The sequence below is a fragment of the Vicia villosa genome, linkage group LG6 (assembly GCF_029867415.1).
Source record: "Vicia villosa cultivar HV-30 ecotype Madison, WI linkage group LG6, Vvil1.0, whole genome shotgun sequence".
Taxonomy (NCBI): domain Eukaryota; kingdom Viridiplantae; phylum Streptophyta; class Magnoliopsida; order Fabales; family Fabaceae; genus Vicia; species Vicia villosa.
Window position 1 is genome coordinate 159,461,884 of NC_081185.1, and position 10,718 is coordinate 159,472,601.

The 10,718-nt window shown below is 31.9% G+C and overlaps 1 pseudogene; it reads right to left on the minus strand.

The window, feature by feature from the left end:
- Positions 1-730: 730 nt before the first annotated feature.
- Positions 731-3,211, minus strand: LOC131612972 (uncharacterized; annotated as a pseudogene).
- Positions 3,212-10,718: the final 7,507 nt, after the last annotated feature.

Genomic DNA, 10,718 nt, shown 5'->3' on the forward strand with positions numbered 1-10,718 from the left:
TTGAAAAAACTTTTTGGGTGTAGCAGGTTGTAAGCCATTCCTCCATTCACTTAGGTGATACCTTTGACCTCTATACGGAGTGAGAAAACCTTCCCCGTTCATGTATCCAGCATCACATAAATAATAATACCTTATCACCAATAAGATTAAAGTTATTATCTTATAAATACACACGACATTTATAAGGACTCTATAAATGTTATAAATACACAAGACATTTATAACGACTCTAGACATGTTATACCTTGAGGAACCCTTAGCCCATTTGGTTGAGAAATAGCGTCGCTAAGGACTCTAGAATCAGTTGTTGAACCCTCCCACCTAGGTAACACATATATAAATTGCAAATCTGGTGAACATACACCTAATACGTTTGTCGCTATCTCACCCTTCATGGTTCCGAATATACTTTTATCAGCTTCGGGCACATTGACCATGATATAAGTTTTATCAAGAGCTCCTAAACAATTCTACAAATTGACAGAATGACAAATGTTAATAATTCAAAATTGAAGATTAAGTCTCATACTAATGAAAATTCATATATAATGGAATTAAATTTATACCTTAAAGTATTTCCACCTTTCATCAACACTGCTATCCAGTGGCGGAGCCAGAAATATTATGTAGCCTGGGCAAAAAATTTAACTGAACTTTACATGTGACAATATATAAATAGTCATAAAGTGTGCTACATAAGAGAGATGGAACCTAACCTGCGAATAGTGTGCTAAATAAAATTAAGAGGTAAATGTCCTCTTCGAGACTTCTTTGCGGTGAATGTTCGAATAATATCAACATCTTTAAGTGACTTGAATACCTCCCGCTCGGTGTAACATATCATCAAGTCATTGAACCACAAATCGTTGATCTTGTTGCGCAAATTAGACTTGATAATCTTCATTGCTGAAAAAGCTCTTTCAACGGATGCTGTAGACACTGGCAATATCAAAGCCAACTCAATGAGCTTGTAGACCAATGGAAATACCAAATGTTTCTCAGTTTGAACCATCTTCATAGCCAAACTTTGAACATCTTCACAAGAAGTAAAGGAAGCATGCCTTTTCACTTGATGTACATAAGTCTCAAGTTGCTCCCTTATTGTTCCACGGTCATCATCAGAAAAGTCTACATGATAAATATTAGCAAGACGAGCAAGCTTATCAACATCAAACTTGGAAAATGAGTTCTTGGGGTCAAGACATGAGAAGCAATCCAGCACAATGTTACTTCCTTCACAAAATCGGTGATCCATCTCCACACATATTTTGTCAATAGCAACATAAAAAATCTCTGCACGATAATGGTGAAGATTAGTGATAGTCCTCCCTTCTCTTCTTGAACGTCCCCGAACCGGTATTTCTTCATCCATATTTGGCACCGGAATACTTTGAGCAAAACAAAATTCTTGGACATCAATAAATAAATCATCCCAACCACTCTCTCTCAATGTAGCCAACCGAGCTTTAACATCATCAACTGATTCCATAGCAAGCACAATATTAAGATCTTTTGTTTCCAAGATTTTTAAAAGTTCATTTGTGATACCAAACAACTTTAACATAAACTTCAAAATGAAAGCAAATTTAAAGCTCTCCATTTTTTCTATCAAACCCGCCGCTTGAGATGGTCCACGTCCATCTTCATCAATAATACTAAGCACCTCTAACACGGAGGACCACATCTGATCCAAACGAATCAAGGTAGTATAATGTGAACCCCATCTAGTATCTCCGGGTCTAGCGAGACTAGATGATTGGTGCAAGCCCTTTCCTTGAGATATCTCACCACTCTCAAGTCTATTCAAAATTTCTCGGTGTTGTGCCTCCTTCAAAGCATCATTTCTCTTGCAAGATGCACTTGTTGTGGTTACAGTCAAGGAGATGTACTCAAAGAAATCATGAATAGATGAGCAACTACTAGCAACGAACACAACCACCAATTGCAAACGGTGAGCATAACAATGGACATAGAAAGCATAAGGGTTTTCATCTAGAATCTCTGTAAACCATTAAACTCACCTCTCATATTTAAAGCCCCATCATATCCTTGCCCTCGTATCCTTGAAATAGATAATGTGTGACGGTGGGGAATACCATAAAGAGCATCCTTTAGTGCCTCAGATGTAGTATATTTGACATGATGTAAAGCAATAAATCATTCCACAACTTTCCCTTTGTCGTTCAAGAACCTAGAAATATAAATAAAAATTCAAATGTATTTATCTATGTTATGTTTGAATGAAATTTAAAACTTTAAGTTAATAATTGTAGTAGTTTCAATAACAAACTCATTATACTAACCTCAACATCACCGCCATTTGTTCTTTGACAGATATATCATGTGATTCATCAATAAGCACAGAGAATTGTCTATCACCAAGCTCTTCCATAATCACCTTGGTAACTTCATGTGCACAACACGTTGCAAGCTCCTTTTGAATGTCACCGGAAGTCATTGGGCAATTTTTTGGACCACGATCAAAAGCATCTCTTACTTTTTCATCATTAGATTTTACCCAATCCACCATCTCTCTAAAATTTCCCTTGTTTAGAGAAGTAGAGCTTTCATCATGGCCACGGAAAGCAATGCCTTGTGCTATGAGATATTTAATACAATCTAAAGAACAAGTCAAACGGATCTTATACAATTCTTCTGATTCCCTAGTTGCTTTAGCAAAGATACTTGTCACACTTTGTCTTTGATTATTATAATCATCATAGTGCTTCATACATGAGTTGTGCTTACTATCATGACTACCAATATGATCTTTAAAGCCTTTAGATGCATGCTTCCAATCTTTAAATCCGTCTTTGTTGAAGACTTCATAACCAAAGTGTTCGGCCCTCCCGGGAGGCTTAAAGAGAAAGCAATAGAAACAATAAGTTGCATCCTTTGACTCACTGTATTCAATCCATGTATAACTCTTATACCAAGCTTTACAAAATGCTCTTGAAGACTTCCCAAATTGAGTACGAGGATATCTTGCTAAATCTGGTTGCGTTGGACCCTTCAATATATAAGCCCTCCTCACTTGGTCTTGAATATCGGGAGCATACTCGTGAATTTGTTTCCTACATCCTGGATCACGCACAATCTCGTTTGGATTAAACTCGTTGGCCACATTAGGGGGTGTTTCTTCTACTTCGACTTTCGGTTGCTTAACATTCACTTTCTCAATACTTGTTCTAGGAACCAAAAACCTCCTCATCTCTGAAATTTAATTATTCAGTGAAACGAATTTTTAGATAAACAATTTGTAACACACAAATTGACGAGACCGAATAATTAAATAAAATAAATAAATCGTAACAAAATAATTAAAAGAGAATTTTACTACAATATAAAAAAAATTAAACTATTTTACTATGATATAAAAAATATATAATAAGATAATAATAATTTAAAATTATTTTATGAGTTCAATGAACAAACAATTTAAAAATAATAAAAATTTAAACTTATACAGTACCTTACCTAATTACCTATCCTATATGTGAATTGGAACATCCTATATTGCAATTGCAATTTGCAGTATGGTAATTGAAATTGACCAAATTGAACAACTTATATAGAAAAGTTTAATAAAGTATATAATGAATGAATGAATGAATATACATCAATTTCCTGTAGTTTAGTGCTGTGTTTTTTTTATACTCTACCCCAACATCGATGCATAATAATACAAGGAATGTTTATCCCACCCACTACAATTTTGATAGCTGTTTGAACCTTGAACCCTAATATGAGGGATTTTTTCCATCCATTATTTATCATTTGTTTTGTGTTATCAATTTGAATTTTTACAGGAAATTGTAAGAATTAGGTTGCTGTTTTTGTAGAATTGATATTTGAGTGTATTGCTGACAAAGACAATAGAAACAATATATATTTTATAATTTATGTTTTTCTCAAAAAAAATGAATGAATATAGGTTGCAATTAACCTACTGTAACTATATGACCAAAGAAGAAGAAAAATTAAGAAAAGGACATCATTACCTTATGTGCTGCTGTTTGAATTGGACGTGAAAGTGACGTAAAGCCGAGGGGAGAGAGAAATATGAGTCGTCAGAAGATAAAGAGAGAAGCAACTATTTTGATTAGTTTTTTTTTTAATTTCTATTATAAATCATAAATAATTAATTGGGTTGGGTCTGTTTGGACCATTGGGTATTCATCTATTTTAATTTTTACACCCTTATTTTTACTAATTTTGCCCTTGGTTTCATTTAAAAATCGGCTATTACATTAGGGAAAATACAAAGAAAGTAGGGGTTGAGCCCGGGCGCGTGCCCGGGCTCGCTGGGCTATAGAATCGCCCCTGCTGCTATCCAAAATAAGTTATGGTTGTTTTAACAATTCTGTATGACACTTCACAATAGATAGTAGAACATTCATGAAATGCCTACTAATCGTTTCACCGGACCTAACAAATTGTCTTCTAATCATTCTATTCTTAACATGATGAGCCAATATGTGTAAAAACATGGCCGCTAACTCCTCAATACACATATGTTGAGTAGGAACTAATCCCCCAATACCTTTCAACATCTCACATAGTTTATGAAAAGCTGCCCTGTCCATCCTCGTATTCTCAATACAAGCCACATCACTTGTGTAAATAATTCTCTGAAAATGCACTTCCCTGACTAAACTCCTTTCATAACAATCCCATGATGCCATGACCAAATGAGCCATGACCAAAACTTAAATTATTTATTTGATTTGATGTATGTTAACACTGTACTACATTAATTTGTAAATAAATATAAGTTAATTAATAATAATTGTAATAAGTTAATTATAACCAAATACCTAACCATGAAAGAGACTTTAGTATAGGAAGAAACATAAAAATGGGTAACATTGTACTACATAAAAAACCATTGAAAGGAAGACACACAACAAAGCTTAATACAGTGCAATAATGTTCAATACATAACAGTGTCTTACATGCGGCATAGTTCGATATGCACCAACGTTTAATACATGTTAGCACTGTTCAACACGCAACATGGTTTTACAAGCAACAAAGTTCAATACACAACGACAATGTTCGACACAATGCTTTACATGCAACAGAGTTTGATATGAAACAATGTTTAATACATGTCGGTGTTGTTCAGCACGCGACAAAATTTTACAAGAAACAAAGTTCAATACCCAGTGATAATGTTCGAATAACAACAATGTTCTATGTGTCGACATTGTTCAACACGTAATAGAGTTAAATACACTACGACAATGTTCGACACACACCATTGTTCTAAACGCATCAGTGTTCGATATATAACAATATTTAATACATGCTGGTGTTTTTCAACATGCACTTGAGTTTAATAAACAACAGAAATGTTTGATACACAATGAAACTCTACACGCATTAGTGTTTGATTCACACCAATGTCAGATATACAATAACAATGTTCTACACTTAGTAGTATTTCGATATGCGGCGACGGTATTCGACAGAATATAAATGATAAAGAAATACGTAAACAACAACATAAAAACTCAATTAAGCTGAAAGTTATACCTTTCAAAATAGAATTCAAGCAAATTTCGAGAGATGGTTGAAATTGTGATTCTCTAAATTAAAATCAAAATCTGCAAAAGACATAAAAGAAGTGGATTAGAGTGAAATTAAAAAAGTAAATGAATAAAAGCTTCAAGAAAAGTCATATATCAATACCCTTGTTTTTTTGGAGAAAGATGAGAAGATAGTTAAAATGAACATGGGTTATCTGATTATAAAGAAGGTGGAAAATTTTAGAGGGAAGAAAGCGCGGGTAAGGTAGAGGATATTTATGACTTTTGCTATGAACGTGGGTATTTTGTTCCCAGGAATACAATATTCCCATCCTGGTCTTCTGGGAATAGAAATGGTGAGAACATGGGTAAAATGGGTTTCCTAGGAACTATTAATTCCAAGGCTTATTTTTTTAATCCCACCTATCAAACAAAGGAACAATTAGTTCTAACCTTGAATTCCCAGGAATCTTTATTTTAGCACCGAAACAAACACACCCTAATGGTAATGTCTTGAGCGTTAATAGTCATGAAATGGACGTCAAGGATTTGATAAATGCCATCAATTTTAACGCTAAATTATCCCTTGATTTTTAGAAAAATCGACGCGTTAGAACATTTAATTTACAAATAAAAATATAATTAATATCGAGGTTCCAATTTTAACGTTATATGTTACCTCGGTTTTTAGGAACATTGACGAGTTAGAGCATTTAATTTATAAATAAAAAATACAATTAAAAGAGAGGTTAGAACACTGACGTGTCGCGCATGCATTGGAATCATATCACGAGAAGATCAATGATCAACTATATAATCAAGTTGTAATGTCTCTTTTAGATTATCAAATCATTGTGTCTTCAAAGTTTAAAGTTCAAACATTGTTTCAAAGTATTTTCCTATTTTTAACGTCCTACTACCAACTCTCTGTTTCCTTATTTCAAATTCCTTTTTCTTAGCAAAAATGGATGCAAACCTATTGTTCGTTATAAATAAAAAGTATGTTGATTTCAATTATATATTTTGAACATTTTGAACATTTTGAACCAAAGTTGAGGAAAGCTGTTGACAAACAAAAGTTGAATGGTTACTTTAACATTCTACATGACCCCATATACACTAACCTCGTTAAAGAGTTCTGGTTGAATGCCTCCATGGTTCCAGCTGGTCATCAAGAAATCATTCAGTTCTATGTCAATGTCACTCATTTATACATTACTCCATCACTGATTGCTATGACAATCAACTATGAAGAGTTTGATAGTTGTGTTAAACATTATGAATTCAACAATTTCTACGCAACCCATCTTCACCGACTTTTTGCCAACCAAAATAATCTCCCTAGTCCTGCTTCTCTAATCCCAATTGAAAAATTTTGATTTCAACATCTAGTGGCGAATCTCCGCCTAAGAGAGAAAGAACCGGAAACACTTACTTGGTATGACAAGCATCTTGTGTTATTCCTCACCTACAACATCAGAGTTAATCTTCCTCTTACCATTTGCAACTTCTTGAAGGAAATGATAAAGACTTCTAGGGAGGAAACGACTTTCCTCATACCTTATGGAAGAGTTCTTTCTGAACCTTTATATAAGTTAGGGATAGTTAGGGGTGATGTTGAAGTTAAGTTTACTGAGAATTTTGAATTTGTTGATTAGTTTTCTTTGTTCTGTTGTTTTTTTTATTATCAATGAAATATTTTCTTTTTCTATTAACAAAGTTTTAAATCTTTGAAAATTACTAATTAACAAAGCAAAACATGACATCTGGAAAAGACATCAAGTGATACATCTTTTGAAAAAAGTTTTAAATGCGGTAAATGAGATTCGAAGTGAGGTTCCTTATAACTATATTACCTCTGTTCTCAAAAAACTGAGATAACAGGTTTATTTTTTTTTTTTATGGATTAAAAAAGGCGCTAACTTATAGTTGTGTTAGTGTGTTACCTCAGTTTTTTAAAACAGCGACGTAACATGTCATCTATCTTATTAAAAAATATAACATTGCGCTCCCAGGAAATATCCTATTGGTTTTTAGCATGTTGGAGATGAATGTTTCGTCATGAAAAGTGTTATTCTTTGTAGTGGGTGTTCACTTGTCCCAAACTATTTGGGTATGATCAGAGATAATCAGACGAGTTAGAGTTCCATCGATGAACTCTAACTTGTTTTTGGAAAAAATGATAGGTTTCAAGAGGTGTATGATGTGTCATGGGTGACTTTAATATTGTTCTTAGGTCCACTAAAAGGAAGTGAGTGGGTGTAGAGTCTCAAGAGGTTGGTTTGATTGAATCTCTTTAGTTTGCGGCAATTATTAAGGTCATAATTTTGGTGAATTTATCTCAAATGGGATAGAATAGCCACTTAGTTCCACTCTAATGGGGTTTATATGATTAGGTTAGAACGAGTTATTCTTTCTCCTAATTGGGAAGTGGAATGTGGGTCTGGGAACTGATCTTTTCCCAAAGATATCCTTGATCATTGCCCGCTTGTTGTTAAGTATCCTTCGCAGATTTGTGGGCCTAAGCCGTTCTGTTTTAATAATTTTTTGTTTGTTAATTCAAACTTTGAGTTGGTGGTTAGGAATTCTTGTAGGGCTATAGTGCATGTTAGTTGGATGGCGTGTAATTTTAGAAATAAGCTGAAAGTTCTTTTTAAAGTGTGAAATAACAAGGTTTTTGCATATCTAGAGTTTAAGATTAAGTGTTGTGTGGATAAGTTGGAGATGTGGGAGTTAAAGGTGGAAGTTATAGATCTTTTCCTGGAGGAGTTGGGCTACAGGGCACTTGTCTGTCAAGAGATAGAGAAGCTTATACATTTTTGTAGGTTGAGTTAGATATACCCGTAAATAAACAAGTTTAGATAATTTATGGGTTGGTTTGATTTAGGTTAGCAAATTCAGAGATAAACCAACACTTATAAAAACCCTAACTATGATATCTATGACTGGACAACGAGACACGTTGAGCGGATTCGTGTCCAAAATTATTCAGCTCAAACCATGGTTGACTAATAATGACCTATTACTGTCCATTTTCTAGGATTTTGACGATTGATAGTTTTGAAGATTTTCGGGTTAACGACCAGGTATAACAATAAAATTATAAAAAACTTAACAATCCAATTTTTTTCTAACTCATTACCATTAATACTTAATCTTTTTTTACATTACCATTAATACTTAATCTTTTTTACATTCGGTCTTTCTTACCATTTTTCTAACTCATTACCATTTAAAACAACCACTAATACTTGAGATCTTTAAACGTACCACACCCTCTAAAACAACGGTGGCAGAGAGGATATTAGGATATACTACCGAATTATATCTATGGGTATATTTCCTCAAAAAAAAAACAATGAGTATATCTGTATATACCATGAGCAAATGGCTAAGAGAAGCACGCCAGAGTTGATAGTGGTATTTATATTTTATCATAAAAAAAAATTAGGTGGGTTGCAAAAAATAATTAGCGTCAAGACAAATTTTAAAGATCATAAAACGGTGATAGTATATAGATTATTTATCTAACTTTTAAGAGCATCTTTAATAATTTCTCTTTTGAATAATCTAATTTATATTTCATACATTATTAACCAGCTTTATATAGTTTTAATATAAAAAGTATCTTAATTAGTTATAATAAAATATTTTATCATAAACTAAATTAGTTTTACCAAAAAAACTAAATATTAGTAATCATAAAATATTTTAATTAAGTTTAATTTTTATTCTATTCAACTTACCATGTCAAATTTCTCCAAATTCACTTGGATACAATTATGGGAGATGCTCTAGTATTAACAGGAGAGGAGTAGATGATTACTATAAACTTTATCACATTTGTTTTGATCTAATATTTTCCATGTTGAAAATTGTTCAAATTGGCATTATTACAGTTAAATGTCTCTTTATAACTAATAACTGAATTAGTTTTACAGTCTCTAAATTTTAATTAAAAAAAAACATAAAAAAAAGTCCCCAAACCAAGTGGTCAACATTTAGAGATAGGATTTACACCAAACCATTTGATTCCATTGGCAATCAATAATCCGCTGAATTAAAGAAAAAGAGCACAAGGTTTTGTGAAAGTTTAGGACAAGAGGTAAATGCCTTTTAGTTTTGCTTTATTAATATTCTCTCTATTTTATATTCAATAAAAAGAACTCACATGTTCTTTTATGTGTATTATATATTTGATTATTTTAATATAAGTTAGAGATAATTCAGAAAAATATATTAGTAGGTAACTTATAAACATTTGTATAAATAATTTATAAGAATATTTTAGTAGGTAACTTATAAACATAAAAATTTTACTATTTTTTTTTTATAAAAACTATGACAATCGTGTGAGTTTTTAATGGTTACTAAAATCTATAATATAAGAAAATTAATGGTTGTGGAAAAGTCCAAAATAGCTTTATTTGAATTTTTGCCACCACATTAAAATTGTGGTTTTTTGATCTTTGTACCATAAAGTTCTTAATTTTATTATTAAAATAATACAGCTCTTATATTTTATCAAACTTATCAAATCTCTAACTATTCTCTATTTTTTTTTCTCTTTCATCACTTTCTCACTTCTTTCTTCCAAAAATAATTTATCAATCTATAATAATATAAGAAAATTAATGGTTGTAGAAAAATCCAAAATACCCTTATTTGACTTTTTGCCACCACATTAAAATTGTGGTTTTTTGATCTTTGTACCATAAAGTTCTTAATTTTATTATTAAAATAATACAACTCTTATATTTTATCAAACTTATCAAATCTCTCTCTATTCTCTATTTTTTTTCTCTTTCATCACTTTCTCACTTTTTTCTTCCAAAAAAAATCTTTCAATCTATAATATAAGAAAATTAATGGTTGTGGAAAAGTCCAAAATAGCCTTATTTGATTTTTTGCCACCACATTAAAATTGTGGTTTTTTGGTCTTTGTACCATAAAGTTCTTAATTTTATTATTAAAATAATACAACTCTTATATTCTATCAAACTTATCAAATCTCTCTTTATTCTCTATTTTTTTCTCTTTCATCATTTTCTCACTTCTTTCTTCAAAAAAAAATCTTTCAATCTATAATATAAGAAAATTAATGGTCGTGGAAAAGTTCAAAATACACTTATTTGATTTTTTGCCACCACATTAAAAATGTGGTTTTTTGGTCTTTGTACCATAAAG